The sequence below is a fragment of the Aythya ferina genome, assembly GCF_964211825.1.
Source record: "Aythya ferina genome assembly, chromosome: 7".
NCBI lineage: Eukaryota > Metazoa > Chordata > Aves > Anseriformes > Anatidae > Aythya > Aythya ferina.
Window position 1 is genome coordinate 30653597 of NC_140302.1, and position 21448 is coordinate 30675044.

Consider the following 21448-nt stretch of genomic DNA (forward strand, 5'->3'; position numbering starts at 1 on the left):
TCCAGTTCTTCAAAAGATGGTACAGAGTCATTTACAGAGAAAGCAAAAGAAAAAAGCAATCCAAGGTTTGAGGAGAGGGCTTTGCAATGAGAGACTGCAAACTCCTGGTCTTTTTAATTGAGCAAACAGGAAACAAATTATTTGATTATGTTAATTTCAGAGGAGAAAATCATTGGTACTTGAGGGCTTTTCAGCCTAGTGGAAAAGACTCAACTACATTCTGTGTCTGCAAACAGAAGCTGAACATAAAAACTACAAGTCAAGTCACACATCAATAAATGCCTCCATTTTGGAAGAACACAGAGGTCCTATTTAAGTGTTTGGAGTTCTGAGCTGACCTCGGTTTTGAATAGCCCCCACTTTAAGTCAGAGCAGTTTTGCCAGTGTTTTCGTTTTTAGCATCCTTTCTTGGGCTGCCTGTTGGCTTCCCTTCAGCCACAGGTTTCATTCCAACTCCCCTTCCCTTTGCTGTTATCATCCCCTCCATTCCCAGACCAATTTCTTTCATGCAGCGCAGTAGCAGGATTTGCAAAAGAACGATTGTAGGGTTGCTTACTGTGCCAAGACACCGGACATCTTCGTCTTGCAACAATGTTCTGTCTGTTGTGAGCTGCCAGAACAGCATAAAATCTCTTTGATATTCACAGAGACAGTAAGCCAATTCTTCCATTATTTTATTTATTTATTCAAGTTAAACTGTTATGGGTCAAAAGACTTCCCTTCCATAACTTCAATATTGCAGCTTGAGCATTGTTCTTATTGCTGTTATTCACTTAGACCTCCATCAAGTTACAGTTCCTTGATAAGTGAGCATTTAAAGCAAGCATGTCCTTGTTGCAGACCCTTTTGGTTGCAACAGTAGAGGGATGCTACACTAACATTGTTCCTCAAAGGTATTAATCATTCATCAAGCACTGCCAAATAGGCTTGCTAACTTTTTCAAGTTAAGAGTAGAAAAATGAACTCTTACTAATTTTGCTAATGTACTTGTTGTACTTGCTAATGGACCTTGTGCACTAAGAGGACTTAACACCTCCAGTAGCATTTCCCCTGCAATGAATTCAGTTCATTGTTTCCAAGTTACTTTAAATAAGAGTCTGTAATGCCTATACTGTTCCGTGTAATAATGCCCACATTGTGATCTGATAGCTGATGCTGTAAACCATTAAGATCATAAAAGTTTGCGCAGGCACTTCAAGCATCCAACATGGGATTTCACAATGTTTAAATAGGGATTAGGTAATTACTGCTTCCTGTAGCAGAGAAAGAGAAGCAACATTGTACTTTGAACATAAATAGCCAGTTTTTAGTCACAGCATTTCAAGAATATTATTTCTGCTTTGTTAAACTGGAAAGCTAAGTCTAAATGTGTTTGAAAACTTGTCCAGTTCACAGGCAGCACCAGTACTGGGGGAAAAATTGAGAACTGAGTCCCTTTATACTGGAAAATCTGAGTTAATGGATGATGTCAAGTGTATCCACATCCTTTTGGAGAGGAAGATTCAGACGGACTCACTATATTTTCATGTTATTTTTATAGTTCTGTCACAGACTGTGACAAATTGAGAATCACAGGTAATACCTGGTAGGAAACATTTAAAGAAAATGTAATGAGGGTTAGAAGCACTTTAGAAAGTGGTATTCAAATTCAGATCTTGTCCGAGTGGAGCAATGATTTTAGCTGGGTATCATTCTGCACAACTCTGTACTACTCTACACAATTGTGTACTATTCTACACATACACGTTTCTGTACATGCATGAGTAAAATGAGTGCATTGTTTGGGGAAGTTAAGAGTAAATTAAGGCAATATATTTCTGTAAATAAAAGAAATACTGGACAAATACGTAAGACACTGTGGTTTCTTCCTATTGTGCTTAGTTGTGGTGGGACATCAGAGAGAAAGCATGCCAGCTTCTAACAGCACGCTTCTAATTGAAGTACAGGCCAGTTGGGGAGAGTCTGCAAGAAAAAAAAAAGGTGTATTTGTGGAGATTATTTGTTGCAGAGAAAACTGAGGGAAATAATAATATATAATAGTTAAAGATTATCACAAAGTTGTTAATAAGCTGTCCTCAATAACCATTGGATTGGAGAATTAGTGCAAGGTTTAAACTGTAGGAGTGGAGACAAAAGGGGCTAGGTATTAAAAAAGGTTCTTTTAGTGAAAGCACTGGAATAGGCTACAAGTGAGGGGGAAGGTGAAATCTTCAGAAGTTTCTAACAGGTTTATAAAGGCACACAGGACCCTGCCATTCTGATTGCCTCTGTGGGTGAGAGCAAGTATCACTGCTCTGCCTACAGCCCCCATCATCTACACCCAAGCTAACCTCATAAATGACCTCCCCTGCAGTTTTTCCAGTGCTTCAGAAGCAATCCCGTATTTCAATGCAGGTTCACATATACACAGGTAGCTTAGTCAGAGTCCATCACCAGTTCAAGAGGGATGAGAGAGAAAACTAGAGCTCAATGACAATACGTCCTCACTGCTGAATCTTTCAACACGGTAATCCAAGCCAGATATTTGGAGGGGTTTGCAAAGCTTGTGTTTAGAGGGATGATTCAGTCTTCACAGATCTCTGCTCCCACCCCCTGTTATTCACAGATGATGTTTATAAGCTTTATTGGAAATAAGACTGACATTTGTTCAAAGCCCTTTGCTGTTCCTCTTGCAGCAGGACAGCTTTATTCTTTGCACCTGCTGTTTCCTGGGCCATGCCCAGGTCTGTGTGGGCTCTGCTACTCAGGATGAGGCCATGGCTCAATTCCTGTCACAGAGGGGCACTGACAGAGTCCCAACCTAGGTGCATCTTCTGGGGCAGCATCCCTGAGCAAGAGCAGTGGGCGGCAGCAGCTCCAAGCATTGCCTTCTTGGAAACATAGAATCATAAAGGTCGGCCTCCAAGATCATCTGGTCCAGCCATGACCCTACTACCAATGTCACCCACTAAACCATGTCCCTAAGCACCACGTCCAACCTTTCCTTGAACACCCCCAAGGACAGTGGTACCACCACCTCCCTTGGCAACCCATCCCAATGCCTGGCTGCTCTTTCAAAGTATCTCCTCATTTCCAACCTGATCTTCCCCTGTTGCAGCCTGAGGTTATTCCCTCTAGTCCTATCACTAGTTACCTATGAGAAGAGGCTGACCCCCAGCTCCCCACACTCCTCTTTCAGGTACCTGTAGAGAGCAAGGAGGTCTGCCCTGAACCTCCTCTGCTCCAGACTAAACAACCCCAGCTCCCTCAGCCACTTCTCACAGGACTTGTGTTCCAGGTCCTTCACCAGCTTCATAGCCCTTGGAGCCCGGGACATGTTCCAGGGCCTCAATGTCCTTCTTGTAGAGAAAAGAAGCAGAGCTTGGCCACTGCTCTTCCCCTGCCCACCATTTCTGCCTGGCTTCCTTCTCAGGCTCAGCCCCTTCCATAACAGACTGGCCACAAGCCTGTCCCTGCACCTGTTGATGGAAGAACAGAGCAAGTCTTATGTACAGACCCACAAGAACAGGAGGGGCAGTGCCAAAGAGCCAGGTACATTCAAAGCTTTTGATGCCATCCCAGTTCCTCTTTCTCCCCCCCTCACTCTCCTGATCACAAGGCAACCTGGGACTTCCATTACCCCTTCATTTCTTCCTGCTTCTGCCAGGTTTTGGTATTTCAGGAGGCATTTGCTCATCAACTTTTGGAATTTTTCCAGAGGTTCACATTGCTAACTGTAGCTTTTTACTGAGTTGCTCCTACTGATTGTATTTAATATGGTATACACATGCATGTCCTTCCATCAGGGCTGCTCCCCATCTGTTTAAGCTCTGTACAAACAATACAAGTATTTGTTTACTCATTACAACTTACACTGCTTTCCTGCACTTTTGTTACCAGAGATTCCCAGTATCATCACAAACACAGTAAAGATGAACAAATGCTAAGAGGAACAAAAATAAAATATTCAGGATTTGCCAGGAGACAATATTCAGTATTAGAGTGTCTTCTTTTCATGTAAGAGATTTTTAAAATAACATCCATATGCATTAAAACCTACCTGCAGTCAAATAACCAGTGCACAGGATGGAACATGAATGATGTTCACTGTTCTAAGAAGCTGCTAAGATAGACAAAACCCAAAGGAGTCATTGTTTCCCCTCTACACTCCGCTCCAGAGGCCTTCCTTTGCAATACCTACAGGAGCAAATGCTGAGGTAAGAAAAGCTATCCAAAGCAGGCAGCATGAAGGGGATCACACAGCTGGGGCCATATCAAGAAGTAAGAGAGAATCAAATAAAGATCACAGAGCTACAATGGGTGAAGATCTGCATGTTATCTTCAATTTCACAATAGTTGGCAACTGTATACATAGGATAATACAGAAACTGGAAGGTAAAGAAAAATATTGAAAGGCTTAACTTTGTCTTTCTTTGGGATCGATCTTAGTGAGATGTTGGGCACCTTCTGTGGTCTTCACTAATGCTTGGAGCTCATAGAAATGAACAGATCCCAACATGAATGCATATCTCAGACACATAGATGCTTATTCCTGTTCCTTATCTGGACAACAAATTTAATGGACGCAAAGACAATCTCACCTACGTGTCCTAGCATCTCCAACAACAAATGGCAAAGAAGGGAGCAGCGGACCTGCTGTGACTGAGAGAAGGGCATTCTCTTCTGAAGCAGTGACATCCATCCATCCCTGCAAAGCCTAAAGGAATTCTTGAGGATTTGTCATCCTACTGTTGAGGAGAGATGCCTTGTGGAAAGGGCTGTGGCTACAGGCTGCACTTACCCCCAGGGCGTGACTACAGCCATATGTTTAGCACTTTCAGAGCAGACATAATTTGGAGGGGAGGGGGAGAAGGAAATATGAACTACGTAATCACTGCACAAATAAACAACTGCTAATAAACTCCATAAAAATTGAAATTGCAATAGTTATTTGAGTATATAATTGACACTATGAATAAGACTAAGCAGATTATCTGCTGAAGCAATGTATATTTTTCCATCAAACCAATCAGTGCTGAATAATGAGTAGCATAATATATCTGGGTAAATATAAGCACTTCTTGTTTCTCTAAGATGACAACTAACTAATCAACACACATTCAAACCAGAGTATAAGTATGATTAAAAAAACCCACACAGATAATATGGATTCATTTGAAAAACTTAACCATTTGATTAGAGACACTGGCATGCTCTTTCCTAGTTACTCCCTTCTAGGATGGCAAATACATCTATCTGCAGAAAAAGGCATTAAGTGAGTGGAGAATAGATCAGAAGAAGATTCAGTTTTTAGCATAGCATTTTAAAATGCTTTAATTATGCTGTAATTAACAACCCCACATATTAAATTTACAACTATAAAATCTAACAAGGTGAATTATAGCAACTCGCCCTTCAGAGCAGTACACCCTACTTTATGGATGCTTACCTCGTATAATTTGGTTGAAATAGGTGCTCCCTTTATCTATGAGGACAGACAGGTGGTGAGGCTCTCCCACTGAGTGCTGAACACCTGCCAACACATGCGAGGACACATTTAGAGACAGCAAATAGCTCAGAAGTGATTCACTGTGTTCCTACCAGCAAAACAAGAGAGCTCATTTGCTTCCAGTCTGGCAGGAACAAATACCACGCTCTTGGAAAGCTAGAAAATGAAGCTGGGTCCTGAGATGTGGGACCCAGTTTCACCAGTATCACAATGGGGTGGCTATTCAAACCCCCAGCAGTTATTGCAGGGGCTCTTATTTTTTCCTTTGGAGTTCTATCCTGGTTTATCCCATAGCTCTGAATAAAATAGTCCACTAGAGCAGAGATTAAGAGGGTTTGTACAGGACTGTGGTGGCAAGAAACATTTTGTCCTATAATTGTGCAAACAGTCTTCTTAGAAACTAATTTATTGTGGTCACTACAGGCTGTTTAATACAGTTTGGGGGGAAGGAATGGCTATTCTTTTTTCCTAGGAAGAAGGAATAATCTAACAGCTTGGGTGAAAAAAAAAAACTTAGCCATGTAATCTTAGGCAAGTGTCTCTGCGCTCATCATTTCATTATGGAACAAGGATAAACTTAGATTTCAGTGTGCACAGATATTTTCCATGGGAGAAATCCTAGGGAAAGAACCCACTGAAACCTAATGAAGTGTCAATGAATAAAAAGTTATTCCTTGGTAAGTTACTCCTGAAGATGATAGTGCTATCTTGTTCTTTGATAAAACAACTAACATCAAGTCAAACAAAATTAGTTAGAAACTTAAGTATGTTACTGCACAACAGTCAAGGTCTCCTGGTACTGATGATCATAGACATGTTAATAAACCACTCATTATGCATAGCTTTTAAATTCAATGCCAGCGTTATTTCGCTTACACCCTTACTACCACCTCTGTAAAGTTACCTTCATAATTAATTTCTGCATGAAGGGCAATTCATTTCACTCATATTAAGCAATTTTACATCTTATGAGAAATAACCCAATGCCCTGTTCCTCAGCACACTTTCCATCAAGTATTTATGTGCAACTGGAGCCACTTTGTCTCCCTCTCTCCCCCCTCTCAGCAGATCTTTGCAAAGACCTCAACAGCAGTTGATGCTTTTGTTCCTGTTGCAGACTTGTCCACTTTCTGGTGCTTGCACTACCTCCGTTTTCACTACATAATTAGGGTCAGATGCTAGTTCCTTGAATTAAAGAGCATTTGAGCTCTCCTTCCAACAAGCCCTTCTACTCTCTTCTTGCAAAACAAAGCTGTCACATGCATTCTTTAGGTGGTGTTGGATTACATTACACCACTTGACCACACTCGCTGTGCTAAGATAATTATGCCAGGTATTTTGCTGATAAAAATCACCATGGCATTAATGTATGCTGTAGAGCTCTGTTAACTCATGACAGTAGAAAATCAGGTACTTTGTAAGAATTTAGGGCCAGAGACAATGCTCAAAGTTGACATAAGGGTTCTCACCAGGTTAACTAACATTTCTGGAAGTCCTTCAAGACAGAAGTAAAGGGACCAAGGAATAAATAAGTTTACTTCCATAAATTAACAGACAAATTCTCCCACTTACCCAGCTGTTCATCATCATCCTACAAAAATCAGCATCCTTTGCAAGTTTTCACTTTGCAGGTGTGCCATACCACAGGGCAGCTCCTCACGTATCCTCAATGAACACAATGAACAGGGAAATCGTGCAATGAATCAAACCCATTCACTTGGGCTAGAAATTCCAAGAGGTTTGTAAAGGAATGGTCAGGAGAGAAAAAATGTTTACTGAAATAGACTACAATATTGACTTTAAAATGACTTGATTTACCCCATTTAAATTAAATGAAGTTTGCATATTGCTTGGATGACACCACATGCTATTTCTTTCACCAGAAGCAGTGTGTAGCATGATCTCACTCCACCAGTGCATTCACTTTGTACACTGATCCTACACTACAGCTTAGTAAAGTGGATGGCAAATCATACTACAGCCACGTCTCTGGAGCTGATCAAAAGATTTGGGGGATTAATCGCACTTTTTAACTAACTTCCTTCATGTACTGCATATAAAGTGTTTTTCATCATCATAAAATGCAATCAAACTGCATGAAAACACTGTTCTAATGCAAAAATGAAGGAAGCCTCAGAAAAAAAATACTACATCATACAAAAATGGAGTGCAGCAATCTGGTAAATCTGTGTTCTCTCAAGGTGAATTGTTTTGTCAGCTGAGTGCTTGAAATGCTATCTAATGTCTCTGTGGATCTGGCTGAAAGAAACAACAGATGTCTCAGATTTTTGCCTTTCATGTCCTATTAAAATCAAAAGATTGAAAGGCAAACAAGGGGTTAATCATCATTTTCCTCTCCCTGGAAGAAGTTCCTGTGAACACCGCCTACAATATGAGGTGACAATAACTGGAAGATAACTGAAAGACAAAAAGCAATTTAGATAAAGATGAGCATTAATAAACCAAAGGTTTCACTGACAACACTATTCCCAAGGATAAAAGACAGAAAAGAGCAGAGAAATTCTTCTTCGTTCGGAGGAACAGCTTGCAGTGCCACTGCTGCCTTCAGCATAGCCATCTTGCATCATTCCCCCCAAAGCATTCAACTGAGACATTCAGGAGATGCTCGTGATCTGACTTGTGCTGGGTAATTCTGACTTGACTGTCTCATTCAGACCTGCAGCTGTGGCCTCTGATCCAAATCCCTGATCTGCAGGGATGGGAAAGGTGTTACAAAGTTGGTCTAGAGCTACTTTGAGCTCCTAGTTCAAAGCTTTCAGCAGAACTTTCTAATATCATCACCTGTCTCCACTTCTTACTTGCATCAGCTCCCCACACTGTCTTGTATGCAAAACTGCAACATTTGCCCTTGTTAATTATGTGCTAAACAGGAAATATTAAAATTTAGTTCCCATTGCTATGGTAGCCACTTAAACTTGGCTCTAGGAGCCAAAACAACTGTCCCATCCCTTATTCTATTATTTTCTCCTTCTGTTCCTGAAGGAAGATGGATATGTAATTTGCATTGGCTATGCAAAGCAGTTCCTGATGAACACACAAAGTGCAACCCAAGCAGCATTTCCAATCCCATAGTACAAATCTGGGAAAAAAAGAGTGAGTGAGCACACCGGTGGGATCAGAAGTCCTAGCAGTGCCCCCTGTGCGTGTCCCTGTGCGCTTGGCATCGTGTTCCTGCTGGCAGGCAGCATGTTGCAGGATGCGCTGTGCTGCCCCGCGCACAATTCCCACGGTGGCTCCTTCAAGCTGCTGTTTCCATCACCATCCTCCCCATCGCTCGTGCTGCTGCTGCACATCCGTAGGCAAAGGGCCAAGTGTTAAACTCTGAATCATCGCTGGCTTCGTACAGAAGTGCTCAACAAAACGTTAGAGAAAAGCAGCCGGTGCAGGAGATCAGCCTGTTCTGCAGTAAAAGCCACTTAAAGAAGATGTGCAGAAGTCCAGCTGAGATGCTAAATAATAATCACACTGGTTTTGCATTCCTGAGCTGAAATTCTGTAGAGGAGTTCACACAAAATGGCTTAGCTTTGATCTTACAAATGTTATTCTTCAAATAAAGAAGCTGAAGAGACAGCATTTCTTTCCCTGGCTGTTTTCGTTTAAGGCCTAAATCCAAAGGTGGTGACACCGGTGGGCTGTGCTGTGCTAAGTGCCTCTGAACACTGACAAAAAACAGTCTTTAAACCATTCAGTGAAAGATCTCATAGGTAGTGCCAAGGGCTATAGACACTGAAAAAGGTTTGGTTAGTGGATGGTGTACTCCAGCAAACTTTTACAGAAGGCTAACCTGGGGACTGTCATTAAGCAGGGCTTCAGAAAAATTAAAATATACATACTCCCTATGAAGACACAGCACCACGTTTACATAAAAATGTCTGGGAATCTGTGCATGCTTCCAGACTATGTGAAAAGCAGGTCTCCTAATGTCAGGTACATGTCATTGTAAGGGCCAGTATGCCTTTGCTTATAGCATTGCCAAAAATACAATGATTTAGATTCAAGATTTCAGTGGCAAGTTTCTGCCTGAAGCTGTATTTTGGGATTATTTTGGTGTTTATATTGCCACTTATTTTGGATACCTTAAGAGAGAAATATCATCCCCTGGTTGAGAAGCTCTAGCATCTCACCCTTGCTCTTAAACACTAGCCAGGGATACCTGCAGTGTACAGGAGATGCCTTGGCCACAGTTTGGCTTTACTATTCCTGTCTGCCTATCCTTCCTCCAGGTTTTAATATGCTAAAACTTTAAAAATAGCACCCAGATATATAACCTCAAGCATTACTCAACTTTGAAGTGCTTGGAAATTTGTTGCCACAGCAAGCCTGGCTTGTCTTACCTTATCTGTACACTTGAGGATGCAGCCTTTGTTACATGATCCCATTTTTCCCTGTGGGACATGCCTTATTCCTTCCTCTGCCATAATTAACATTAGCCCTGTCCATTTTATTGCAGGAACTGGAAGATGGACAATTAAATACAAAGCCTATAAGAGGTAGTTAATGCAACATGCTATTAAAGACTTTTTTTTTTAAGCTAAGGTTACTGTTTGTTATCTAAGACCTTTATATTGTTTGCTGACAATACAATTCCATTTTCTACATTGAATGTAGATATTTTTTTCAGGAATACAGGGAGGTAAGGTCTAACTTTAAGCATGGTTTTATGGTACAAGTTAAAAACATCCATCCTCATAGCAGTAAGCAGTTGCACATGTGAATTAAAAAACAAAACTGAGTACATCAGGTGTTACAATTTATTTTTGCACTTTTCAGAACAAAGCATGCAGCTCAGCAGTCCCAGGCAGAATAAGAAAGCACCACCTGGCTACTCACAGAAAACCCATCCTGCTTCCTAACACACCGGGAAGAAATACTAGGGGCAGCTCAGTCCTACAAGAGCCACTTGAGCCTGAGCATGATGCCACAGAGCCCTGGTGGTGCAGAGCTACCTTTGAGCACCAAAACCACAGCATCAGCCAAGCAGGTAGCACCCTGGCTATGGTAGGAAAGAGCCCCATTTCTCACCGCAGGCTACCCTGTAGGACTACTCTCAGGAATGGTGCTCCGTGCTCTTATGTACATGCTGATCCACAGCTTCAGCATGTTTTCATTTTCCATTCAGATTTTTAGGTATTTGAGACATCTTCACACTCAGTAGGCAAGTAGCTTGTATTCCCATCAACTCTAAACCACCCAGGAAGGGTAGCCAGAGCATGGGGTAATAGCCACATGCCCTCTTATGTTTGATGCAATAATGCACATCTGCAAAGTTGTCCCTGCTGTAAGAGGTTTGCACAGCTCAGTAACACTGGCAGAGCTGTTCTAGTCTCTGCCAGGAGGAAACAAAAATCCTGTGTGATGAGCTTTCCCATGGCTTTCATTTCTGGAACATCCAGTTAAAGAAAAGCCCTAAAGATGGTGATCTCTGGAAAAAGCAGAGCATTTATCCACCCAAAGTCAGCTAAGGCCTCTAGGTGGTATTCTAAGACAAACACAAAATTGCTGCCCTTTCAAGGAGCCTGAGTTAGGTGCTCGGCATTGCAAATAAAAGATTTGGGTCTGAGCGCCCTTAACAAAGGATCTAATCTTGGCAGTTCCTCGGGGGAGCAGGAATTTGCAGTGGCAGGTGCAGGAAAAAGGAAGCAAAGGGGGAGCACGGCCAAGGGGGCATTAACCCCTCTGTTAGCCTGGGCTGGTGCAACACGCATTCCTGTCTCGTGGCAGGGTTACAGCTGCAAGTTTGAGCAGGGGGTGATGCAGAGCTGCCTCATTCCCTGCTGTCACTGCAGTCAGGCTGTCCTTTCTCACGGCCATCCTACAGGCTGTGCTACACCCCCTGGTCCAGCTCCAGGAGCTTCGCAGACTAGCTGGTGGAACAGGCCTAGCATTCCCCTTCCTGACCTACAGCCACAACAGCTTTTGCTAAAAACCCTTCTGCTACTCCCAGCAAACACAAGCACACCCTCACACACGCCTGTCTGGAAACAGAACAGCCAAGAACAGGCAGTCTTCAGTGAACAGCAGATTTCTTTGGAACAAACGCTTGGCAAAAAAATACATTTATATTTTACTTCCATCAAGAATGAAGTCTGTTTAACTAGCGTGCGCTTATCAAGCTGGTACAGAAGGCATTCTGGTGTGATTGGTAAAAAAAAAAAAAAACAGGCATTTGTGTACCGTGTGGGACACAGTCCAGCTTGACTAGGTGGTTTGAACAGCATGTTCTGCCCCATCAAAGCAGCACTCAACTTGCACAGAGGAACTGGCTGTATTTTATGGAAGTAAGGGCAGATCCTCCAACCCAGCCTGCTGGCAGGAAGAGGCTGGGAACAAAGGCAGCGTGCTGAGGTGAGAGGCACTGCCTGTCCCGGAGAGCTGCCACCGTTGTTCTCAGAGCTCCCCTCCATGCAGGCTCTGGTGTAAGCACCATATACTAAGAAGTCTGAAGCCCATCCAAATCTGATCAGATCAAGTCCTTGACATACAGTGAGCTAGTCCCTATTCTTACTTTTGCTGAAGAAACATGGACTGTACTCAAACACTAAAAATTCTGTTCCAGCCTCAACTCGTATATACAAGTCAGCAGCACAGACAGATGTTGATGCCTTTCAGCCTTTCTAGAATTTTACTGTTTACACTAGCAAATAAACCTGGACCCAGTCTGAGCTAGCAATCTAAAGATGAACAGTTTGGCATTTGAGTGTTCATCTCATCTTACATCTCACTAAAACACATTCCCATATACCCTGAGCTACTAAAAGCTTCTCCTGCTTCTAATATTTTATGGCCTTTGTGTCTAGTCTGTACAGTTAATATCTGTGTGTGCTCTCAAAACATGTTAAGCCTTAATTCCAAGTTAAGAACCAATTGGCTTTTGCCAAACATTTGAAAAATCACCCCCTCAGCAGGAGTGCAGGAGAAAAATATCTTCAAACTACCCTGTGCTCTCCAGCTCTGACATCTAGCAGAGCCACCTGCCTCAGTGGGACTACATCAAGTTTGAGATGTCTACAAGCATTCAGGCAGTATGAGTTGGACAGAAGTGGATCTGATGGAGGGGGTGGGGGGTGGAAATCTAACAAACAAAAGGTCAGATCAGATCACAGTAGGAATGAGCTCAACGAGGCGGGCAATATTAAACAGCCGAGTAGGAATCAGCCTTCTAGTGTGTACTTTGTCTCCCCCTGCCTTTCCGCCCTCTTCACTTCTTCCAGCTGCTCAGCAAATCGAAGCCATGACTGGTGCAGTATCTTCCAGCCACCAGGGTTACTCTGGTCATGATGCCCACCCTTTGGAGCTGGGACAGGGATTTCCCACCTGGAATTGCTCGGGGCTGTGTTCAGTAACCAGTCACTTGTGTTACAATGGCACCTATCCAGCTCTAGCTAAACCCTACACTCATCCTAGATATCACACAAATGTCTGGAGATAGTTTATACCAATTAAACCTCTCCAGCCTCATCCATCTCCAAAAAAGTCAGTTTCAATAGATAATGCGAATAGAAACTGGTAGAAAGGAAGCGCTACCAGTACTGTCATTAGACAGCCTCTGATGCTGTCTTTCTGTCTCCTGTTGCCTATCAGCAGCCCTTGGGCTCAAGGCTCTGGGCCTTTTGTCCTTGCTTTGGCACACTCAACATGTGGGATTCATCACCCTCCTAAGGGTAGCATCTGCTTTTAACTATGCAGGAATTCTATAAACCATTGTTATCATTGCTCCAAGAGAGGAGAGCTATCAGCATGAATCACAGGGATGAACTGAAAGAAGATTTTTCAGGATTAATAGGTCTGAAATGTTTCTGACAGATCAGTTAAAAGATGCATTAAGGCAGAGTATAACTCTCATCTAACCCAAGAATTTCTTTTCTTTCCTTGACTTCTATCCATTGGAGCAAATCCAGAGCCACTAAGTCAGCTTGTTGACACACCAGGGCAGGAGTAACTGAAAAACACTAGTAAAAATACATCATAAAAGCTCTGCAATAAAATTCTCTATCTTAACTCAAGATCACTGATATTTACAACAGTCATTCTTCATCATTGTTTCATAGAGTTGCTCAGTATTCTGGGGAGCCAGGAGCCACATACATTTTAGATTATTCTTATTCAAGATACAAGTGCATCTCTATGTCCATTAACTTGGAGAACTATAGCCAGGGAACAAAAATCAGCTCTACCTTCCACTAAATAAAAATAACCAAGATAACTGTAGTAGTAGTGACAGTGCTGTTGAAATGCTAGTATTATAACAAGAACAATTGCCTTTCCACTTTGTTATGATACAGAGAATTTAAGTGATGAGAGGGGTATTAATAAAGGGCAGTTTCTGTATCAAAGCCCCCAGACTGCCCTCCTAGGAACAGGGAGAGACCCCAAATTACCTTGACTAAGATTGTTGTATGCCTCCTCTGCCATCAGCAGGTGCTCATACACAGCCAAGACTGCAGCATTTCATTTGCCTTCACTCAAACAATACAGTCAAGCTTGAGATGGTCAAGCTGTCGATGCTTCATCTCCCCTAAATAAGACCACTTATCCTATGCAGCAAGTTTACTTTTATGTCATTATGGAATCCCTGGACACTTACAAGTATGAAGACTGCATTGACTAATGTTTCAGCCAATATTCTGTGTATAGAGTTCAAAGTTAACTGCATGACTGATTCATGCTGAAGGAGGACAGCCTATTATCCATCCTGGGAATAAGTGTAGGTGCTGCATAAACACACTTAGCTGCCAAATACAAACTGGATTATGGTTTTATTCTTATATAAATAAAACCAACTCTCTCCCATAATGGTAAACAGGAACAATATTTAAAGGACCTAAAGTACGTGATGAGCAGTCTCAACCATTTTACAAAAGCAAATGTAATAATAGAAGAAGAGAGGGGTCTTATAAAAATATTATAATGAAAATGGCATTCAGAAATCCATTAGCAAGTGACTGTGCTTCATCACAGCACTAGGAAAGTATTTTAAATGTAAGCAAAGATCTTTGCTTTTAAAATCCTTAATGAAGATGTAAAGTACTAAAAGCCACTGGGAAGTCTTAAAAATGAAAACAAGACCTTGTAACAAAGCTAACACCTTGGTTCATAATGGATTACAAGTCAATACTGTTGTTCTTGCCTACATTACTGCAGACTAACATTATCTGAGTGAATGATACTATAAAACTCACCTACATTTCTTTCCTTGGCCTCCTTATTTCTAGTAAGATTTGCTTCATTTATTGATCTCTGATGGGTACCATAGCAATGGATGAAACAGGACCATTTAAGCTGCCTTTTATTAAGATAAACAAAATGCATTCAGGTGAATACTCAGAACACTAAGAACACAAAATAGGCACTGAAAAAAATGTAAAGAGTACTTGCAGAGGATTGGCTTTTGAAACCTAGATAGTCTGCACTTTTGGCAGGAAATGCAGTGTTAATTTCTAGAGGCAAAACCCAAACCATTTTGCAGGAAAAAGTTGGGGCTTACTAGGTGCAGAAGCTCCCACTGGGGCAAAGGGATCCTGTATCCTATAGCAACATCAGAAGTTTAAGTGGTGAAGGCACTGCCATTTAAATTCTTCAAATCTTGCAGCAAGAGGAAGCTTTTTTCCCACTGACTTACAATTCAGACAAAACCTGTGATTTTTGGTATGGTTGCTTTTTTTTTTTTTTTTGACAAGTGCTCACTTTCTGTCATTTTGTTGTCAAGTATGGCTATATCGGGGTGTGTTGTGCAACCACTGGAGCTCCGAGGCATGCAAAGGGCAGTTTATAGCAGCAGAGCTTCACTTTGAACAACTCATTCAGTAGCACATTGTTTACTCTGCCACAATAAGGAAAAGAAAATTCCCTGGAAGTTTCAGAGACCTCTAATTTCATGGCAAAGGGTAAACTAAGTGAGGAAAAAGACACCTGAAGAGTTATTTGTTAATGCAAACCACAATTACAGGAAGAATAGCTTCAGAGGAAGTGGTATCTGAGAAAGGAGGGACCCACATTTTTAAAAGCATGCATCATTTACTTCCAGGTTTGAATTGCATTTGAGTCCATTTATTTCCTGATGCATGGGCACTGCCTCAGCTTCTCTGGACCACTTGCAGGTATGCTCAGTCTGCAGTATATTGCACCACTGGACAAATTAGAAAAGCAGGCATACAACCAGCAACCAAAAATTAATGACATGGTTAAACTTGAGCCACAGGACATTTACAACAGCAAATAAAATCCCTGAAAATAATCAGCTCTAAAAGAGCCTACACGGTCTTACCTTTGGCTGTCATTCCATCAGAAGTCTGATATACCTCTGGCCTCCCAGGTTACTTTCTGATACAAGCAGCATCTGTTCTTATTTTGCACTTTGAGTAGGTATGCAAGTAGTTCAGCCTCCCTGCACTTGTTTGCAGTGCAGAAAAGGTTAATATCCAGCCCAAATTAATGTTTTTAAGCTCCCAGTTATCTTGGATACAACTATGTACACATTTCTGAGGTGAGAGAAGCCAATGTAAGAGCACACAGCTGCAGAAAGGATAAGTAATTCTCTTCCTTATTCTTGAAGAAAACAAAAAGCCAAAGTCTCAAGTGTAACAAAGTTGATGAATTGTGGCATTAAAGAAATGGATCTTGCACATGAATACAAGAGATTGCAGTAGGCATTTAACATTATGTAGCTGCTGTTTATGCACTTCACAACTTAACAAACAGCAAAACAATATATAGGCACCAACTGACTTCATAAGTTAGCATAATGATTTCATACACCATAGCTATTATAAAACAATGCACCATTTGCTTTGTTTTCTTGTCAGTGCCCAGCAGTAACTGGTCAGTTATTGATCTCTTTCTGCACAGGAAGAAAGTTAACAGAAATCTTACCCGGGAGTCAGGCATACGACTCATTTTTAAATGGTTGGTAAAAAGTCCTCAAGTGAGCTATGTAAGCCTCATGAATGTTAGTGTGCATTTCTTTAGAGATTTGAATTAGTTCAGTTAATTTTTGCCATTCCAAGTTTACTTCACCATTTACTACACCACGTTACTTTAACAGCTCAGATTCTGAAGTCAGGATAGGCAGAAAATTCCTTTTTTTCCCTCAAGCCAAAGCTCTTTATACACACTCTGGCCTGATCCTCTACTGCACAGGGAGCCCGAGTTAAAAGACAACATCCAGGATACCTTTTTCAGCCCTATGCATCATCTCACACCATGCCTTTCATACACTTATTAAGCTTCCTTTTAGGACCAGGTAGGTGCTGCTTGTTCTTACCCTGATTACAAGGCTGCACAGATGCTAAGCCAGTGGTTAGAAGGTATCTAACTAGCTATTTATTGTACCAACCTCACCTTGTAGCTTAAGCAGCTTTTTTCCCTTGAGGCTCTTTTCCATGCATACATGTGAAGAGCAGTAGTTTCCCCTTTTCCATTCTCATTTTGATAGGATGAGCAAACAAAGCTTTTAGTCACTCTGAATCATAGGCTCCCTGTTCACCAAGCATCTTCTAGCCCTCTGCTTACTTGTCACGCTCCCCTACTCCTCCTTCACAGCACACAATCAGTTCCTTCCTTAGCAGGAAAACACAGCTCAAGTACACCTCCTTCCATTCACTCCACATAGGCACCATGACCAGCAAGTGCCTGGCAGGAGGTGCTCTAAGCTTGACTCAAATACTTGGGTGTAAACACCTCTGTGCTATTAGGGTCACCATGGCTTGAAGTACAGGCCCTCTCTTTTACATGCATGCTTAGTTTCCAGAAAGGTACTACTTGCTTAGGACCTCCGCTCAGGGGAAAGAGGCCTTCCAGTTCTCCACACCTGGGGCCTCACTACAATCCTTTCCAGAGCTCACTCTCCAGATGCCATGCACTTTACTTCTGCAAGGATTCACAGCAGTCAGTAGCGGAAAGTTTATATTTTTTATACAAAACCGCTTATTTGAGATTATCTGCAACATATAAAAGACTAAGGAGCCATAAACCATCCCAGTAGTTAAGATAAAAATTGAGACCAAGATACACCTACCAGTGACACAAAGGGATACAGAAATCAGCCAAAAACACAGGACACTAACAAGGGAAATGCTCAAACCAAGCTGAGACAAACCAAATAAAAATAGGCCCCTCTGTGGGGCTGCTTTAAATACAGTCATGGCACTCAGCAGAGTAACCACAGGTGTAGCTAGGAGCCAGGGAAAGATCTTGCTTCCCCATAATTGCCAGGTGGCCTCTGCTGAGACAGATTAGGTCCCAGCCCAGGTGCCTGATGCTCATCAGCTCAGGCAGATGACCACCTGAGGTCAGCATGGCCCTGACAGCTTTCAGAGCCCCATTTCTAGAGCACCCTATCTGCCTTTTCCCTTGAACTCTCTACTTCACACTGCTTGCTCCTTCCTCCCCCCAGCCCCCCCCCCCCCCCCCCTTTCAGATTTTTTGTTTCATTCTCTTCACAAACTGAACAGGGCAGTGTTTTGGGGGTATGCAGTTACTCTCTTTTCTAAGACACGTTAGTCAGTTGTTGATGGTTTCTAATGATTGCTGCTTATGAATTTGTTACAGAGGCTGTATCTATACTGATAAACAAAAGAGGTCCAGAGGGATATCAGCATCCTCAAGGACGAGGGACTCAGACTTGCTGCTTAGGGCCCATTCCCTCTTGATAGGTTGACTTTGCACCTTACTGGAGGTGGCTCTGGGCATCTCCTAGGCATGAGTGAAGAGACTCAAGAAGGCTAACACCGTGTGTGTGTGTGCAGCTGTATGCAGTGTGGGCTTATGCACCACATGGTTGTCTCTGATGCATTGGATGGTTTCAATTATACCCTTCAAAACCCAGGCCTGATCTTTTCCACATCCTTTTTCTTTTAATTTGCAGAGATCCTTTGATGGTGGCAGAGAGAATTCACAGTTCTGAAGCATCCTCATTTGTGTGTGTTACTGCTTTTCCCATCATACTGTCTACTCCTGCAGGCACTGGTGAAACTAGAGGTGTGTTTGTTCTCACTCCACAGTACAGGGGAATGAGGCTTTCTACGTAAAATCCTGGGGCCAAAAGACTTGCTAGCTACTGCCAGCCTAGGAAGGCACTGTGATATCAGCAGAGCCATTCTGGCTGATGAAGCTCTAGTCAGGTATTACCAGGTCAGCAAGGAATTTGATGTAGCACCCTTGATGGACCTTTCATATTTTTTACTCTTTTTTATTTTTTCTGTGAGGAAGTAAAGCTTTAAAACTGCTAAAATATTGTCGGACTTGTCTTATTGTGTGTAATTTTGAAGCATTTGTTCCAGGCACACTACAATTTTTGCCATTTAGTGATTACCTTTATCTGCGAAGCCTTTTCTCATGTGCCCTTGTGTAGCGCTTTGGGAGATTGTCTGATGTGAAAGGCACTATTACACATTGAACTGATTATTGTTGTTTGTTGCTGTTAACACAGACAAGAAACCCTCCTGGCAGGGAAACAACTTCTTTGCTAATAAGTATTCATAATTTGTATCTCAGCAAAAGATGTAAACATATATTATCATTAAATAGGCTGTAATTTTAATTGCCTATAAATGTTATTAATTCTGATTGTGATTATTCAATAGGTAATAAAGATAAAGGCTGTCAAAATTAATTAAGTACATATTCATTAAATTCAAGGTAGCTTCAGTTTCTTTATTGCACAAATACAATTAACACTTAATCTGAATCTCAGTAAGTTACATAATCATGTGACTCAAAATAAAGGGAGGATACAACCTTGGCCTTTTACTTTTTACATGGGAAAACATTAATGATGCTGACATTGGAGACAATTAGACAGTGTCGGCCAATTGTTTTTAGTCAGCTTTCTCTCACATCTGTGGTGTCTACAAGCAAGAAGGGCCATTGTTTCTGCAGGCCTCCGTCGCGCTTTGGCTCTTTGTGCTAACCGTCAATCTCTTGCTGAATATCAAAGCTGTGAGGAAATTAGAACAGACCAGCTCTACTGCACCACACTAAAGCTTAGCAGGGTGCATCCACTATGCTACTAATTAGGCAGTGGCCAACAAAATAACCTGTCAATGTGTGCTTGCCATTTCCCACACACCTGCATTTCATACACTAATAAGCGTACAGCCAGGGAGAGAAAGGGATAACTGCTGAAGTGTGAAAAATGAACAAAATATAACAATGTTTCTCTCCCCACCTATACTACTGCCAATTACCATTTAACATTAGGTAGAATCAACATGTCGGAAGAAATACAATACAGTATCTGAAACTAAAGAGGGGGTAGGACGGGGCAAAGCCACACATAGAGTGTATTAATGTTTGCTGCAGAACGCCACACTAAGTGGAATCTCTCATTATTTGTATGAACTGGGAGGTTGAAAATGATCGTGATTAGGGTTTTTCTATTCACGTCAACTGAGGGAGAAATCCATATTTTAGCTACATACCAAAAATGAGTGAATAAACACTGTAACGAATGACGTCCAGTGCTCCACTAACAGAGCCCATCCTTCACATACATCAGTTCAGCTAAGCCAATACAGACTGGGCTCTTGGTCTCTTTCTTATTTGCTTTCATTCAGTTTCACAGAAACTTGTGTGCACCATCCTTCCAGAGGAATCATATCAGTCAGGATATTGGTACCAGGTTGCCTGGAGGATTTGCTGCATTCATGCTATTATTTCCTGTCATGAGTCTTTTTCCTACCAAACACACGGTTAAAAAACTTCTAGAAATGACTTTTCATTCCAAGAGATAAAAATATGCGAAACTGCACTGTTATTACTATTATGAAAGGGGGAGGAGGGATGTTTATGTGGTGATTACAAATATTGTATTTGAAAAAGACTCATCCTCAAAATACAGAAATCAGTCTCATTACAATCTTTATAACATAGTATCGCTTAGAATTCACAAAACTCCCACTTACAAGCCTTTGTAAATTACTGGGTTTCGTACAATAGTAATTCACACACCATATATTTCTTTCCCTTTCCCTTGCTTTAATGCCTGATCAGATTGCAAGAGTGATGATTTAGAAGTGATAGGCACTGAAAACAAAGCAGGGCACGAGTACAGATATTAAGTCAGGTGCAAAATACCCCGGGCCAAGATGCAAAGTCCATTACCTCTACTGAGGATCTGGCTTGGCTTAATTCAACAGTTTGGATGTGGAGCCCTTTATTTTTTCCCCCTTTGCACAAACCCGAGGAGTGTAAATGCAAATTTACTTGTGTAAAACACAGCTATTCCCTTGTAGGTCTCCCTCCCCCTCCATCCCAATGCACGTACTTAAATTCATTCTTTTTTCCCTGTAGGCTTGAGCTTTGGTGGATCAGGTGTATGAATGACAGAATTCCCTCCAGAAAGCACCAAAATTTATGGATGCGTATGACTCCTGAGCAGCCATCTTTTAATGTATGGCTGAATTTAAAACAAGAAATGAAAACCAGAAGGGCCGATGCAACGTGCGGATGAAGCTGTTTTCCTCTACAAGAAAAATCACTCCATCTCAATATGTAGGAGAAATGACTATATTGTTACGCTATCCTTGATGGAAATTATACAATAAAGGCCAATATTCAAATGGTATTTGTTAGATACTTTTGAACACCACTCTGCCTTTCATTAGACTTTATCCAGGAGCAGCATTTTCAATTATAAATAAAAACTTTCTCCGCCTCTTCCCACTTGAGCTCAAGTACAGAAGGCCCCTATTTAAAATGCAGCTCCCGAGCAGGCCACCAGGCCGCCTGTTCAGCTGCCAGTGGCTTTTGTGTACAAAGATGTTAATTGGTCCTAATCCCCTCCTAGAAGCTGTTTTGGTAGCCTGACCTGGCACCCCAAAGGACACCTTGGTGTGAAAAACTAAAGGGCCCATTCAAAAGAGAGTGAAAAGCGGCACTGAGCATTCCAACACATTTTAATTTCAGGAATTAAGAAAAGGGAGGGTGTAGCCGGAGGGTTGT

At 41.8% G+C, this 21448-nt stretch overlaps 1 long non-coding RNA gene across 1 annotated transcript; it reads right to left on the bottom strand.

Annotated features, from left to right (window-relative positions):
* Positions 1-656: 656 nt before the first annotated feature.
* On the bottom strand, positions 657-17614 carry LOC311440083. Its single transcript, XR_014695199.1, has 4 exons — positions 17509-17614; positions 7061-7153; positions 5429-5512; positions 657-1962 (listed from the first exon to the last, which is right to left on the bottom strand). It is a non-coding gene; the product is annotated as an uncharacterized lncRNA (long non-coding RNA).
* Between the last annotated feature and the right edge of the window lie 3834 nt (positions 17615-21448).